General features: G+C 30.7%; 1 long non-coding RNA gene across 2 annotated transcripts in view; it reads right to left on the bottom strand.

Moving 5' to 3' along the window:
• The window catches only part of LOC149090040 (uncharacterized), a 181,383-nt gene that overhangs the window by 160,651 nt on the left and 3,706 nt on the right, over positions 1-17,026 (bottom strand). For both annotated transcript variants that reach the window (XR_016193161.1, XR_016193162.1), the window contains exon 2: positions 5,906-5,963. This is a non-coding gene — a long non-coding RNA (uncharacterized LOC149090040). The remainder of the gene's footprint in view (positions 1-5,905; positions 5,964-17,026) is intronic.

Raw genomic sequence — 17,026 nt, 5'->3', positions numbered from 1 at the left:
GTATGTAAGATACAAAAAATCCCATGACGTGCGTGCGTGTGTGCGCGAGTTACTGATTTCACGTACATTGATTATTCGAAAGTATTGTAAATTGAAGATCACCAGGGTCTGTGACCAAGTAAAAAGGTCAAGAATGAGTGTTTCAGATAGTATTCTTAGAATATAAATGGAGAAATTTGAGAATTAAAACCACACACACACAGGATAAATGCAGACAGAGTTCGAAACTAAATATGAAAATTATCAACAGTAATCAACGATTATTCGCACATATTTTTTATTTCATGGCATATCTCGGCATTTTCAAGTGCAGAGGTACTTTTATTTTTAGCATATATCTGCTTTTTTATTGTATATTTCCGCGTTTTTTAGCGCATATTTTCCCACTATTTATCGCATATAATCCGGGCTATACTTATCAACTTAGACGCTAAAAAAGAAAAGGGAAATAAATGGATAAACTATAGAAAGGAGTACTACCAAACTCCATAAAAATTAGAATAGTTCTTCATTTATGCTCAAATAAAACTATAGTTAACAGTATCAATTTACTCCGTAGAATGTAATGAGATATCCTTAGTCTGTTCTTTACAGACCTGAATGCTTTTCTGTGGTTAAAAGAAGATCCTGTAAACATTTCTTTTCTGTAAGGCAGGTGGAAAAATAATGAATCAAGGCTATCCTATCCCTACGTCTTATTCATTTATAATTCTATACCACAGCATTCTCAGACATACCCTCTTTTTCTCTTGAGGGGGGCCTCCTCTTGTGTGACATCTCAATCAAATTCATGACATTGTCGATTGCCCATTGGAAAAATTTCTCAAATCACAGTTCGAATGTCATAAGAAAACACCCAGACATTAATATAGACGTTGACATTGTACAGTTTCCACCCATTCATGAAAAAAAAATTTTTTTTCTTGTTTTCAGAAATTGTCATAATTATACTCAAGATACAATTTTTTCAGCAGAAAATTGTGAAGAAACACACTCATTTCTGGATATATTACGTATAAAAAAAAATTGTCGCGTTGACAAGAACTGCAATGAAAACCTTTGTAAGATGACATTTATGACATAATTTTTTTCGGAAACACCTGCCTTCTGAAAGAAAAATCTGAACATACAAGAAGAAATATTTTTCCACCTATATATATATAATAATTCGTATTTTTATGATATTATAATATACATAGTATCGTCTATCACAGTGTTTCTCAACCTATGGTCCGCGGACCAGAGGCTAACCGCGATAATGGCATAAGTGGTCTGCGCGCAGACTTAATAATTAACTTATCCACCCGCTATAATTGATATCAGTAATATATCCATAGGGTTCAAATACAATTATACTTTCATACTCAGACTCACCATACATCATCAATAAGAATGCAGGATATTGCGATCCTAAATACGGGATGTAACTAAATTTGGCAAAAAAATGCAATTCATTGTTTTAAATGGAATTTGATGATTATATATTGCTAAAATTGCTGAATGCGTGGAAATAAAAGGCTGTTACAAATAGCAGTAAACAAAAATGTATTGAACGATAAGAATATTTAAATGATCTGATGACCATATTTCATTAAAAAAAAATAGAATTCGGTTAACTGGGATCTTAAATACCAATCCGTAAAATACGGGACTTCGCTAATCAAAAACGTTGTCAGAAGTAGACACAATCACCAATCTTAACTAAAAACCCAAAAAAATCCAAAAAAATTTGGAAAAAGTGATAAACCTGACAAATATATATATTAGATGAATATTTATAATTTTTGTTAGAATTATCATATGTTATATTATGAAAACGCCATGGGTGTGTATTCACGACTTTTGTATGCATTACAAATTCAAATAAATATTGTTGAAAAACAAACGGGACAAATGCATAAAAAAAAAATCGGAACAACAAAAAAGACAGGAATGTCCCGTGATACGGGACACCAACGGTCCGTCAAATTATTTCAGACATTTTACTGGTCCTCGTTTTCAGAAAGGTTGAGAAACGCTGATCTATCATATTCTTCTATTCATTATAACATCATCGAAAATAAAAATAAAATACAATTTTCTGATGGTTTGTCCTTTGAAGTTAAATTTTTCTCGAAAAAAAATTTAATTTTGAAAAACAATTGCTTATATTTTTCTTCTTTATTGGAAATGATATTCGTAAGAAATTATAAATTTCATTCATATTTAAAAATAATTTTTTCCCATCAATTCTTGAATCAAACAGTGCTCAAAGTTTTATACATTTACAACTAGGATTTTATTTGTGTGTAAATATAAAAACACATAAAAGTATATTTTATCTGAACCCAATTATTCAATTCCTTCCGAAATTCTAATCAACCCTGAAATCATTCTCCAAGGATTTCCACCTGAGAAAACGATTGTAGATAAACGATATAAATGGACAAACAATATATGAGTAGATAAACAGTAATGCTTATCAAAGTCTTGGTAGTCAGTTCTCATACAGAATGAACGACAAAATTCACGTTGGTCTGGCAAGCATGACAATCAGGATTTTCATCACAAAAAGTATAAAACTATATTACGCGATTCATACTTGAATGACGCTTCGCTATTTTGATATTATAAGGTCCTTGAAACATGACTTGAGTGTTTTTCAATCTTAGCTCCTTTTTTATATATATATATTACACCATTATTATTACTATTTTAATTTATAGTCATTTAATAGATCAATTATTTTCTCCAATTTAAAAAAAATTGATGAGAATCAATTAAAAGATTAAGATCAAAAAGTAAAGTTTCGACTCAGTTTGAAAAGTGTCAGATCTATATTTATGGAACAGAAACCTTATATTAAGTAGAATGAAAGTATATCAAGGGTAAATTCATTTACAAGGGTGATGAACGAGTAGCCAGTAAGAAACTATTCCATGTATCTTACCGAACCCTGTCACGTTCCAAGCAACAATTCGTGTAATTTTGGTGTAATTATCGGCTTATATTCGGGGCTGCCCTGAATTGTTTCTTCTTTTTTTTTCTGCTTCACTTCGATGGAAACCTTTGGTTCGTTGTACATGAAAAAACCGTTTCCATCCGAAGTACGTGCATTAAACTTGAATGTAAAAAAAAAGGTGAGTCTATTAAGACAAATTTAGATCGATCGTTTCTTCTCTTGACCCGAAGACCAAAACCTTAAGTGAAGTTTTTAGGGTCTCCAAGTATGACTAAAATTACTAAATAAGAAATTGACAAACGCTTTTGGAAAGTGCTCAAATTGTCGTATAGTACAATTTCGTACATGGTACCTGATAAAAGATACAAAATACAAATACAAAAGAATTCATTGCATATAAAAGTATCAGATTGATAGCTTAAAAATGTGATTAAATACGACGCATATGCTTGATTCTGAATCGGCAATACCATATAAGCAAATTTTTATCCAGAAATCATATTTTGGAAAGATTAAAATTATATTTTTCAATTTGACTTTCTAGAAAGTCTAGTTGATCAATTTATCCAAGTATTTTTCATGATACTTTAACTATATCAACACTTTGTGGTATAGTTTTTGAGAGTGATTTATCTTTAAGGTAATGAAATTAATGTTAAAATGTGGAAATCATCGATGGACTAAGAACTCTTCCAAACAATTGGCACTATTTTCCTTTCCAGGCATAAATGTCTGCTTGAAAAATATCCTACAATAATTTTTTTCATAAAAATAGTATTTCGGTTTTCATTTTAAATACTGAAGTGTAATAAATTATATGCTTCATCTTTTCCCCGAGTATGTTTCTATCACAGTTTCTATTCGTGACTCTTCTCTTTAAGGCTACAAAAAATGTATTTTCTTTTCTAATATTCAAAACTCTCTAAATTTTGTGTTGAGTCCTTTTCATCACTTCAGAGTGTTTTATAATGATTCAATACATTTCTATTTTAAGTGGTCATGATTTTTTAGTCAGTCTGAAATTTCTTTATTGTAAGCAGACAATTTTTTTATCCACAGATTTAATTCAATTTCTTTCTTCTTTTTTTCACAATACTCGTGTGTGTAGACTCAGCAAATTCATCTAAAACTACCTTGTCTTGACAAGAATTCTTCGATTTTTTTAAATTTATTTTTTCTCGTACTCTTAGCACAGATAGCTCATTACAAAATACTTGAATTGCAAGATCATGATTTCTGTTTCTGAATTGTTTTCTGGGGTCGACAATTGATTTGGCTTCCTCTCCATCTTGGTAGATTTTCGGAAATATATATCCAGGTAGGGAAAACATTTTTTTTTGTCAATAAGAAAAACGACGAATATCATGACGAATATCATGACGAATATCATGACGAATATCATTAGCAATACAGTATCATTAGCATACATAGCTTTGCTTGCTAAAAACGTACTCGCTGCACTCACATTAGAGAGAATATTATATCTCTGCAAAATAACAGCCTCTTTCAAAAGCCAATATGCGTGCATACTGTATTTACGTGCATTACTTTTCTGTATGATCTTCTTTACTAATAAAACATGGATCTTTCATTAATGTTGGTGAACCTGTTTGAGACAGAACCCAACTTAAATGGTGGGCTGTGAGTACATGCATGTCGCTTCAAAAATATTGGAAAAAAGTCAAAAATCTTCGAAAGAAAACTACAGTATCAATGAATTTTCATTTATAATGTATCGTCGGCCCAGTTCAAAAAGGCAACAAGTAAAAAAACCGCATTTTTGAGTTATGCACACCATAAGAATGGTAGAAGGTGGCTCTACATATTGTAAACCACAACTCCCTACTCTGCTCGTACGCTTTCACCGCGTTGATTCGCATTCATTTCCATAGGAAGTGAATCTCTAAAATGCAGATTGTCTCAGAACAAAGAATTTCGAGTTGTTACTTTTTTGAACTGGATCGTCGATATAATGTTTTCTCTCTCACCTCAATGCTTTTGATTATTTAAGTGTAATTATTGAATCAGTATGATATATATCTTTATATCCAAAATAGCTATTTTTTTTAAATCTGATATTTATCATTTATAAAATTCGTAAGTATTAATGCTTTTATTTATACGCAGTATGTAAGCACACTTGTAAATGTGATCGTAAAAAAAAAAAATTCACGATCAAATCCAAATACATGGATTTTTATCATTTTTATTGCTTCATTGAGAAAAAAATCCATGTTCCTCTTACTAATTTATTTCCGTAAGTAATTTAGTCACTGATTAAATATAATTTATCTCTTTCAGAATCGAGAATTCATTTTTTGTTGCAATTTTAAGTTTCTTTTTGCATTTTTCATACTCAAAAAATTCATTAAAAACATGAATGTCTGAAAATATTTATTTTCTGAAAATTTTCAATTTTTTTGTGAAGAAATAATTCACTTCGTTCAAACTTTTTCAGCCAAATTATGCAGGGCATATTCAGATTCACATACAAAATTCTTTTTCAGAATTTTATTGCTAAATTTTATGGAATAAATCACAGCTTTATCGGAGTTACTTTCTACTGGAAGCCTTTTTTATCATAATTGAAGTGCAGTTTCAAGTGATTCCTCTGATGAAAGTCCCTAAAACTCCCATTCACCCATTCTAACTCAAAACTTACAGAGTTCTTTAAGTCAGGACTTAACTCCCTGAGATTAACAAAAAAACTCTACATTGAGGAAAAAGCAACCACCACAATGCCATGCGGGGTCTGAAAAGGATAGGCCAAGTCCTCCTTCTATGAAAGAACCGCGTTATTTATTATGGACGGCAGTGAATCTCTGATGCATCATGGAGTTTTCCTGAACGAGATAATAATTTATCAGTGACATATCTCCACCGAAAAATTGTTAGCAAATGATGCTAAGAGTAATAATGATTATAATGCAAGACGTGCTCCAACTCAATCCTCATTACACATACCTGCAGCATTCCTGTTTCGGTTCCGCCATGAAAGACTTGATTAGCTGATAACTCGTCCCTAAAATATCAGAAGAAAAATTCTTTTATAAATTACAGAATCAACAGAATTTGATTCGTTGCGCAGAACAGAAAGGGAGAAAAAAATGATTAATACGAATAACGATTCACTAAATTCTTGAAAATTACTTCACGGCGAAGAAAAATTTCTACACCTTCCTCCGACGCGCGTGATTTTCATTTTTGATGCATTTTGGCTGTCATCGAAACGGATTAACGGTTTGTTTGTGGTATACGACAGCGGAGAATTCTTCACAACAACAACTACTACATAACATAGCCACCCCGTGAATGAAATTGAACTTTGATTTATGGTTTCATTATCTTCCAGTGGAGTAATGAAGTGTTGTTGCACTGGAATTGATTATCTCCACCGCCTGCTGAAATGAACGTCCCAGTTTCTTCGAGAATCTTGTTTGACATTGGAGTGCAGGTATTAAGCAAATAACAGAAGATAATGCTTTAATTAAAGCTTTTATCATATTGGATAAAATAAATTTGCGGTGATGATGATAATAATAATAATAATCATTATGAAGGTTTTATAGGCATGCTAATGAATGGGAATTTTTATAAGGATTGCTGTGAGAGTAATTAATAAGAAAAATCTTTTCTCTTTCAAAGATTTTCATCGTAACTTATATAACGTGAAATTATCATTATGCTATTCTGTTAGCTCTGATATTAAGTCATTAGCTATATATTCGTGTATTTCATTATTTTCTGTAAAAAAAAAAAATAAATTTGACACATATTTTTAAATATGTGAGTCTCAGTGAATTACAATTCAAAAGTAGTTGAACATTATTGTGTTATTTCGATTCTTTCTGAAATATATACGTTGATTAAGAAAAAAAATTCATGGATGTTAATTTCCGCAATAAATTCATTTGCTCTGCTCTATTTCTAAAAATTAAAATTCCAGTAGATTTTGGGCTATTTATTACATTTCTCTTCATAATGTTGCAATTATTAAATTACTAACAGTAGTGTAGACGTTTGAGTGAAATTTTTTCTTTTCTGGTTGTGAAAATAAAGTTTTTATACATAAATTTTTAGTAGATAGTTTTTTTTAATTAAAATCAAATTTAAAATGATACAAACTAAACCAGCAAACAATTTAAAAAATTGATAACATATTATAAAAAAATATTAAAATTGAATATCATATTTAAAGCTAAATGTAAATTTGGTAATTAGTGTTTGTTGAAAGCATGATAAATGATTAGGATCATGTAATGTCTCTTCCCAGCACTATGCCGCTTTGAGGCCTTTCCTTATTCATCTCATGAATAAATTTCCTGTTATTAATTACTATGTGGAAATGCGTGTATTACCAAGCAGAAAAAAATTAAATTACATTTCTGGAATCAAAATTTCAATCTTTCAAGATAATCTAACATAGTCTATTTTATTTTTATTTGTGAAAATATTATAACATATTTATGAAGCTATCAAATGGAAGCAATTTATATAACCTCATTTGTAATTTCATAAATTATTCCTCTCTTGTAAAATACACCCAACGCTGTTATATTGTTTCACAATTCGAATACCTTATTTAAAAAAAAATTCACATTAAATTTATGCTAAATTTTTTTTTTACACGCCATATATTTCATTTTTAAATTCGCTAATGAATGTTTTGATTAAGGCTAAAATTTGGAATTTGAAGTATCAAAAATAATAGAAAAAGTGAAGACTTCTAGGAATTCATAAGAACAAAAGTAAATAATGCATTAAAAGAAGTAAATAAAAACTTCTCAACATCCCATTTCGAAGTACCTTACAACCTAGTTGTAACGGACTAATAGGAGCTGAAAATTGTCCGTTATAACGAAAATCAACAAATAATTCTGATAGGGGGGGGGGGGGTATTATGCTACATGATGTACATCAATGGAGGTACCTACAGTTGTTGGCTATAAAAATATTGTTTATTGTGCGTCAAATAAAAAACATTATTCAACATAGGTCGAATTGAAAAAGATGTGCACGTACACACTGCATTGATTTAAACATTTCAGGCTAGTGAGCGGTATGCGTTATGCAGCGCATCTAGGTTTAAGCAAAACACAACGACAGTCGATGCCGAATCGCTTGTTTGGAAAAACGCTTTTTAAACGAAATTAATACTTTTTTAATACTGTTTTAAACATTTAAAACGACTTTTTTAAACTGATCAGATAAATATTTTACAATTTCCACCATCGTTTTCAGTTGTCTATTATAAGCGAAGTCCATTATGGTGGGGGTACATTATAGGAGGTTCTATTGTATTTCAGTATGTAGTTTTTTCCTCTTAAAGAGCTGAAAGTACCGAGCACTCATTTTAGGCTAGTTGAGATATATTTTCTTCAGCTGACATTGTCTACATTGACAAAGAAAAAAAACTAAGGAAAAATTAATCTTTAATTTTTCTGTGTCGAAAATAAATTGAAAATTCTTTAATCGCTCGCGCGTTGGTTGTTGATATGAAAAAATATTTCAAACTCCATCAATAGATGGCGGGAAAAAAGTTTAAAAATTCAAATAAAGGGAAATAAGGGGAGACTCAAAGGATATAGAAGGGTTTAATGCCCTTTTTAAATTTGGGGTGAATAACCTCCTCTGGGTTACCCTCTCCCACCCAAATGTCGTTTCGATTCTATATATCATTCATCGAACTTTTATTTATAATTTTCCCAATCCCACCCTGGATATAATTTACACATTAAAGTATACAACTACGTTGAAAACGTCATTTTGAAAAAAAAAATCAAATTTTTTTATAGTTTTTATGATAGTCCTGTTTCCTATAACTCCAAATTAAACCTTGTTTTGTTTATATGGTACTTAGAATCGAAGTTACGTCCACTTTAATATTTCGTTTTTACATACAAGTAATACGTGAATAAAAACATAAAACGTGTTTTACGAAGAATGATATTTTTGACATTTTCTTTGAGTTTGAAACGTGATTTCTGAAAACCCTTTCATTGTATCATTGGGAAATTTTAATATAGTATTTTGCTATATATTGTTGAAGTTATGAACCAAACTCTAAGGTATACTATATATATTTGTCTAATTATATTCACCATATGTGGAATGAAATTAAAAAAAAATTCACATGTACATTTACAGATTTCAGTGTAACTTTTGAGCATAGCATAAAATGCTTTAGTTTTTAGTTCATGTTCTGCATAACTAGCCAAATACGCTGTGAAAATCATAAAACTTTCTATTCATGAAATTTTTTTAAATCGTGTTTCGAATATTACATGAATTTTGCTTAAAAAATGACACAGTAGCCCAAAATGTTTTCACTATTTTGAGACACTTCATATCGAAAAAAAAAAAAAATTAAAGTTACCTTCAGTACCATTATAAACGAAAGTGACAAGAAAGATAGTCGGGAAAAAAAAGGAAAAAAACCGATATCAAGCAATTCAAGCCCTTAACCATACGAGTCATCTCTCTCTTGATATCTCTGTTCTAATATACAATGTAATAATATAATATATAATTTACAATATAAAATGTCAAAGAAGAATTATTGCTATGTAATTAAAAGGGATAAATGATTTTGAATATTCCTTATAGCAAATGCACGGAAAAAAAAGACACCTGCTTTCTATAACGTAGCGAATTATTCGTATGTAAATTCAGAGTTTTTAACACTGAACGCTCGCAGGTGAAAAACTAAAACGAGTTATTTCTATCCATTACCAAAATATAGACAAAATATTAGAGGAGGAAATCAGAATGTCTGGTATAATCTAGCCAAACATTTTTCATCATAAAAGAAATGGTGAATCAAAGTGGAGTCTCGAACTTTAGGGTCGAAGATGTCGAAAACCCAAAACAGCGAATTCGTGTGTACAAGTAAGGCCACTTTATCCAACATAGCACAAAGTCACGATATTGAAAATCGTTAATTATCATTATCATCATCATCATCACCATCCCTGCCGCGCTACCGCCCAAAGTACTATTCATTAATCAGGCTAGCTGTTGATTTGTTAATTGTGCATTTATTAATAGTTAGGTAGGAATCATTTATATCCTGTCTGGCCATTGGTTCTCTCTTCTCTTCTCACCTTTTCTAGAAACATTTTCCCCTAAAGCTGGTCTTTGAAACGCCCACGTTGAAGTAGAGTGTCGGATCAAATCATCAATTTATTATTACTATTATTACTATCATCATCATCATCATAGAAAAAAATTCAGCGTTATAACTTTGAAGTTTATGTAAAAGGAAAAAAGAAAAATGGATAAAATTGAAGAAGGAATGAACCGGAGTTTTAAGACGGATGTGTTACAGGTTACGTTTTGGTGTTACGTTGACCAATGAGCAAATGTTCGTTACGTAATTGAAAAAAAAATGTTTCGTTAATCTTTTTTTTGCCTGATCTGTCTCATTAATAACGAAAGAGAGAGAGAGTCTTGTAGGATAGAGAAGTGAAGGTTCACTACTTATCTTGTCCCTCGCTGGAGTAAGAAATGCTATGAAAAATCACAATTCCGTGTGAAGTTCTGTTGCAATAATTTATTTTGTTTCCATTTGAGTGAAGTGTATAATCAGTGTTTACTTTTACGTCATGAATTCTCTTATTTTTGCGAGAAATATCGATATGCACTGGTCGATGAAGAAATATCAGATGATGCCAATTTAAATTACTTTTTGAGGTTCCGATGTATTGCATGCATTTAACATTTATCAGTTTTTAAATATAAATTCTTATTTACTTTCTTAGTATTATTGTCATTCAGCGTGGAGTTAAATAACGTGTAACAATTAGGGCTTATCCGACAGATTAATCGATAATCGTTAGAAAACTATTTTTTATTCGAGTTGATTGACTCGATCAATTCAATTGAAGATCTTTAAAAAATTCGACCAAGTTTCCCCATCATAAGTTTAATAATCAACTTGATTTTCTTTAACAAAATGATTCAGTTCATTTAAATTGTAATACAGTTTTGATTTCTCAAGCAGAAACTTTTAAGTAAAGTATCTCTCAAATAGACCAAAAAATTTTTTTTTCATAAAAAATATTTTTTCTTTATCACCACATGCGTACACATCACCACATGCGTGAGTTATAGAGTGTGGTTAGAGAATGAACATTTTTTAAAAATTAACCCTTTTGCTTACAAGCGATTGGAAAGAAACTCGGATGATCTATATTTGACAGCGATATAAATATGGTAACCTTGCCCTAACCTAACTGGACATCAGAGAAAGGAAAAGAAGGCGAAGGAAAAAAAGATAGAAGAGAAAAGGATGAAAAAAAAAAAATGAAACCGTAAAGTAGTATAATAGATAAGTTGATGAGAGTGGGTGCAAAGTAGATTTCTCTTTTCACACTCACCCTACTTGTTCTCTTTCTGTCTGATATGCGTATAGAAGAAAGATAAATCATATGTGGGAAAAAAATCACTATCAGGGTACAGAAAAAACGAAGGGGAAAAAATTATATAATTACCTCAAAGCTTCATAATGATGAAGATAAAGGAAAGAAAACAGAGAGAACATGTTTGAATTTATTCCACTGGCGTTCGGACGTAATATTACGTCCTTGATCGCAAAGTAATTACGAGCATAAACAGAGATGCATAGGTCTTGTACCCTTTTGATTGTACTTATTGGTCAGCAAAAATAGTTGAAAGTATAATTCTTGCATTTTCGCATGCCTTTCATAGTTTGGTACCACCTACAGCATGATCTGAGAGCAAAAACAACCAGCCCTCCTCCCACCCTCTCCATTAAGAGATTTTCGTACAAAGAGAAGCAGAAAGATAAAGATTGAAACATATTTCGAAATATGAATCAGCGATGAACATAAACTCACTGGTTTTCTGAAAAAAAAAGAAAAAGATACAAGATCCTAGAAAATAAAATCCCCAAAAAAAAAAAGAATTATACCCTTCAACTTGCGAATGTTACTCATTCTTGAAAGTTACTTTTATCTCGAACCATATTTTTCATTTAAGCTAATGAAAGTCTCTTTTAGACCACACGATTTTAGTTCCACATTCTATCAGTTTACTCTAGGGTTGGGAATCGATTAAAAATTTTTATCTGCTTAATCAATACTATTTAATCGATTAATCGAATTTGATTGAATATTTTCAAATGCTATTCATTCATAACAAATGAACTGCTGATAATTATATAATATCAATTAATACTATAAAAATATATTCTATTCATCTCACGCACCTATTCACTGAATGGATATAAACAAATACAGAAAGATTAAGAAATAAAGGCCGCACCCTCGCTGGAAGGTATTTAATGTCTTCTCCCTTTGCTAGAAACATGAATGTGCAAATTTTTGGAACTTGGAAAACGCCTTTTGAATGTTTATTTTGCCCATGTGAGTCTAAAAAAATTGTTCTCCTAAAATGTGTTTGATTAGGGGATGCACATTTGCGTGATAAACCCAAAAGTGAAAATTTGCACATTCATGTCTCTGGTATAAATGGGACGATATGCTGAACATAATTGTCATGTCCTGGAATTTCTTAACTTTGATCTTGTTTTTTTAATCAGTAATTTTAGAAATCATCACTAGTTTTCTATGAATCGATTTGAGTTTCCTCATGTCGAAAATTTTGATCAAAATATTGGTTCAAATAATTTCAAATATGGTCATTTATCTAAAACGTTATATATAGGAACATAATTTAAGGCATCTAATCAGTTTAGTTAAATAAGTCAAGTTTATAATTTAACTTTCAATAAAAATTTAATCGAATTATATGATCGGATTGATCGAGGCGATTAACTCAACTACAATTTTTAACTGCGATTAGGAATTGATCGCTTAACCAACCCGATTAATCAGACCAGCCTAGTTTACTCGTATAAAAATAAATTACCACTGTTCACAGTAGAAGAATATCCTATTCAGAAAAAAAAATACTTTTCAAGTTCGTAAGTCTTATAGGCCTATTTGAAACAAGTTGGAAAATTGTTAGTGAACATTTTTTGTTCGTAACTTGGATTACTCACAAATCATGTCACTCAATTATTAGTAAACATTGATTGCAGATAATTTTCATATTAAAAAAATGTTGTTAAATCAACTTAAAAGACGGTATAAATTTTGCCAATGTCCCAAATATCATTTCAAATTTTCAAATGTTATTTCCTACCATATTTTCTACCAATTCATGATGGTGATATTTTCAACACTCTCTTGCTGCGTCTTGAAAATGGCAAAAAATGAATTCCAAAACAATTGTCGGAGATGAGAAAACTTTTTATTTGCTACAGCCACTTTCATTTAGAAAATGAACCGCATGGTATAATTAGATTCTAAGAACTGAACTCGATGGCAGCAGTGAAACCTTGACTTTTTTCTCGTAAGTGGAAAATACTGAAATACTGATCTCAAAAAATAATCGTTTTTATGTTGTTGTTGTTTTTTTTTGTTTTTTTTAATTATTTTGATCATTCCTATTTTTTTTTTTTTGTCAATCTTTTGAAATGCTCTTAAATTTTCTAATTGCTAATTGTTGCTGTATATACAGCGTGTCCTGTAAGTCCTAATTCGACCTTCATCTCATTAACCGTTCGTCTTAAAGGTATGGCTCCGATTTAAAAACTGCTCAAAATATGTTAAAGAATCACAAAATAAAAAAAAATCTAAATTTTTATATAGTTTTCTCTGTTTTCTAACTTCCAATTAGGAAGTTACTGCCCTGTCTTCGAAATCATTTCGTTATAACGAAATTTTGTTATAAATGAATTCCAGGTTTTTGCATTATTCCTATAGGGAATTTATATGGAAGATTAGAAAAGTCTTCGTTAAAACGAGATTTTCGCTATAGCGGTATTCGCTGAAACGAGATTCGACTGTGTGTGTATATATATATATATATATATATATATACGTATCACTGTGTATATATATATATATATATATACACAGTGGAATCCCGTTTTAATGAATACTGCTATGCTGAAAATCTCGTTTTAACGAACACTTTTCTGATACCCCAGATAAGTTTACAGAGGAACAATAGAAAATACTTGGAATTCCCTTATAACGAAATTTCATTATAACGAAGTGATTTCTCCAGTCCCTTGGAGTTCGCTATAACGGGATTCGACTGTATATATAATATCTGTATATATATATACCATATATGTTCATTTTTGTGCATTTGCTTACAGTCAGTTATTTTTGTACCAAATACTCTCTTTTTTTTGTTCTCTCTCTCTCCAGATCTTCTGTAACATTTTGTTTAATTCATCATTTTCTCATGAATTCATCTGTCTTTGTAATTTGTCAACTTTTTTTTTTCTCCCGATGTGGCCAAAAAACTAAGTACTTTATTAATTCAGGTAATCAGCTCTCAGTTAAATCAGCTCCGGCCTGGACGAATAAATGTATAAATATACTAATATTGAAGAAAAAAAAATGTTTTGTCTATAATATATTCGGGTATCACAAAAGAATGGAAAAAAGGAATAACGATGAGAGAAATTTGAGTCAATGAATTGTATTGCATTTACTGATGACGTGTTTATATTTGTTCTGATAACAATATAGACAACGCTTTTATTTTCTTTTTTAAACTTTTGAATAAATTGTATTTTTATTTAAATTTTTAAAGGGATGGGGGGATCGGAAGTATCGAAATATCCCAGTTTCTCCCTTTGGTCCAATGTGGGTTTCATGATAGGTCAATGGCCTCATGGCTATGATCGGCATCTATGGATCGTATGTTATAGGGAACGGGGAGTGCTTGACCTACCCTGCATCCCATTAAAAACCTCCTAATTTTTTTCCCATCATCTGTTGTTTTTACTAGTTCCTAAAATCATTCAACAGGTCAAGTTCTTGTCTACGAAACAATTATCTTGGATAAATTATTTCAAGATTGCTGGAAATATGTGGGTTATTAATCTCACTGTATCAAGTCTTCCAACTGGAGTTATAATAAATAAAAGATCGTTTTTAATCTAAACGAGGCAGTCTTTCACCTGGCAGTATCCGGTCGTTCACCCTTGGGCTCAGCTCAGCTCAGCCAAAGCCACGCGGGCATCATTGGGGAGGGGTACCCTGATGGGAAAGCCCTCCCATGGTGGGCCCAACGGGTGTATACCTATCTCAAAAAACCCCTTTTCTCTCATGGAGGTTCCACCAGTTTCGTACCCGATCTGAGGCCTCTCGCATCCTGTTCGCATCCATTCGGTATATTTCCCTACAACTGTCTTCAGTCGGAAATTTCATCTGCCAACAGTCAGTTGCACAACCAGTACTGTAGTGTAACATATTTTCTGGCGAATGAAATTTTTAAATCCTGATTACTGGACAAAAAGTGAGAAGATAGACTTCTATACGGTACACAACTTGAGATACACTTACCATGAATCAGATTTCAAACGATCTGTGTAGACATACAAAATTTAAAAAAAATTGCAATGATTTCTAGAATCATTCTAGAATGCTAAATTATGAAATAATCGAACAAAATTAATAACTGAAAAGTAGTAAAACAATTATATAATTATTCTGTTAACAATTAGAAAGGTAGTAACTGAACGAGAATTGTTGCATTATATGCTAATTACCCATAAGTAAAGTCAACCTATCCGCAGGCCATAGAAATGGTCGATAGATGATATTTTTTTTCAACAAAATTCATTAAATTTACTCCAAATTCGACCCATTTGTTTTTTTATGAAGTATCCACGCATCCATTTATGAATCCATCGATATTTAATTCAAATTGGTTATATTTACTGCATAAAAAGTGATATAATGGTGAAAAAAATGTCATTTATGTCATTTGGCAACATTATTCTTTTTTAATGTTTTTTTTTCCTCACACAAAATTGGATATCTTGAAATGCAGGGTTGAAAATGTTTGTGTGTGTGTGTCTGTGGAAGCAAAACAAAAAGAATGAACGGGTTTCAACAAGAAGGAAATGCAGGGGACAAATATGTCATTTCAGTTCTGAAGTTGTTTATCAATAAATTATTCATTATACACTTAATTTTACCAAAATTAAGTTCAATTAATTTGATTTAAATTCACAATAATGCATCAGTTGTATGTGTTTAGTCTATTTTAACATAAACTAAAAACATTAACCCTTTATTAGCTCTCAAAAGCGACTGAGTAATATTTTTTCAAACAAATGCATTTTTATTTTGAGCTTGTTTTGAAAAATTTTTGACCTTTGCATTTTGAAGGGAAATGCCATGTGCGGTCGAGACATATTGCTGTGCATTCTACAACAATGATTGAAAAGTAAGTTGGAGCACAATAAATGCCATTTTTATACTATTTAAAACTATATAAATCGTATAAATAAAGCGTGTACCCTGAAGTATAACATCCGATATTTTTTGAAATATTGACAATAATATTTTTTTTTGTCGTGTAATAGCATTCAGGGTACCTCTTTTGCTTAATGCAATCCCATCCCTCCAAATTTTCCTTCTCTGGATATTCCAATGCTTGCTAATCAAAGGGTTAAAACACATTAGCTGAAAACATTGAAGAAATGTAATTTTTCTTCTGAACGTCTCTCGTCCCCTTAAGCAAGTTTATTTTTGACAGCTTCTACGATGCTTTGAACAATAATATGCATTTTGAAAACTACAGAAAAATAATCTAATCATAATTTATAGGAATCGGAAAATTTATTTTTATCATATTCTGTGCACACAGCTAGATTATTTACACATTATTTATACATATGTATGTGACGTGTCAGTTTGCATTATCTTGATCCAGGTTTTCATCGTTCAGTTTTTTAAGCTGATATTTTAAAGTATAATTTCAAATTTAATTGAATATTTTATATTGAATAATTTATTCCAAAAAATTATTATTTAAATTTTAATAATTATTTTTTGAAGCACTCGATTTCAAACTGAACGCTACATTTCATTTATTTTATACATTAAATGCAGAGGAATTGAGCTTTATATTTTGTAAAAAAATAATGTTTAAAGAAAACTATATCAATGCAATATCACTGAGATATGGTACAAAACATTTAAATCAATGTCTGTCTGTGAGAGCTTCAAAATCTCCCCACCCATAAAAAAA

The sequence above is a fragment of the Pholcus phalangioides genome, unplaced genomic scaffold (genome assembly GCF_987345545.1).
Source record: "Pholcus phalangioides strain wild (caught in Gottingen) unplaced genomic scaffold, Ppha-v1.0 ptg000001l_1, whole genome shotgun sequence".
In the NCBI taxonomy this organism is placed as follows: Eukaryota; Metazoa; Arthropoda; class Arachnida; order Araneae; family Pholcidae; genus Pholcus; species Pholcus phalangioides.
This window is presented reverse-complemented; position numbering and strand designations above follow the sequence as displayed.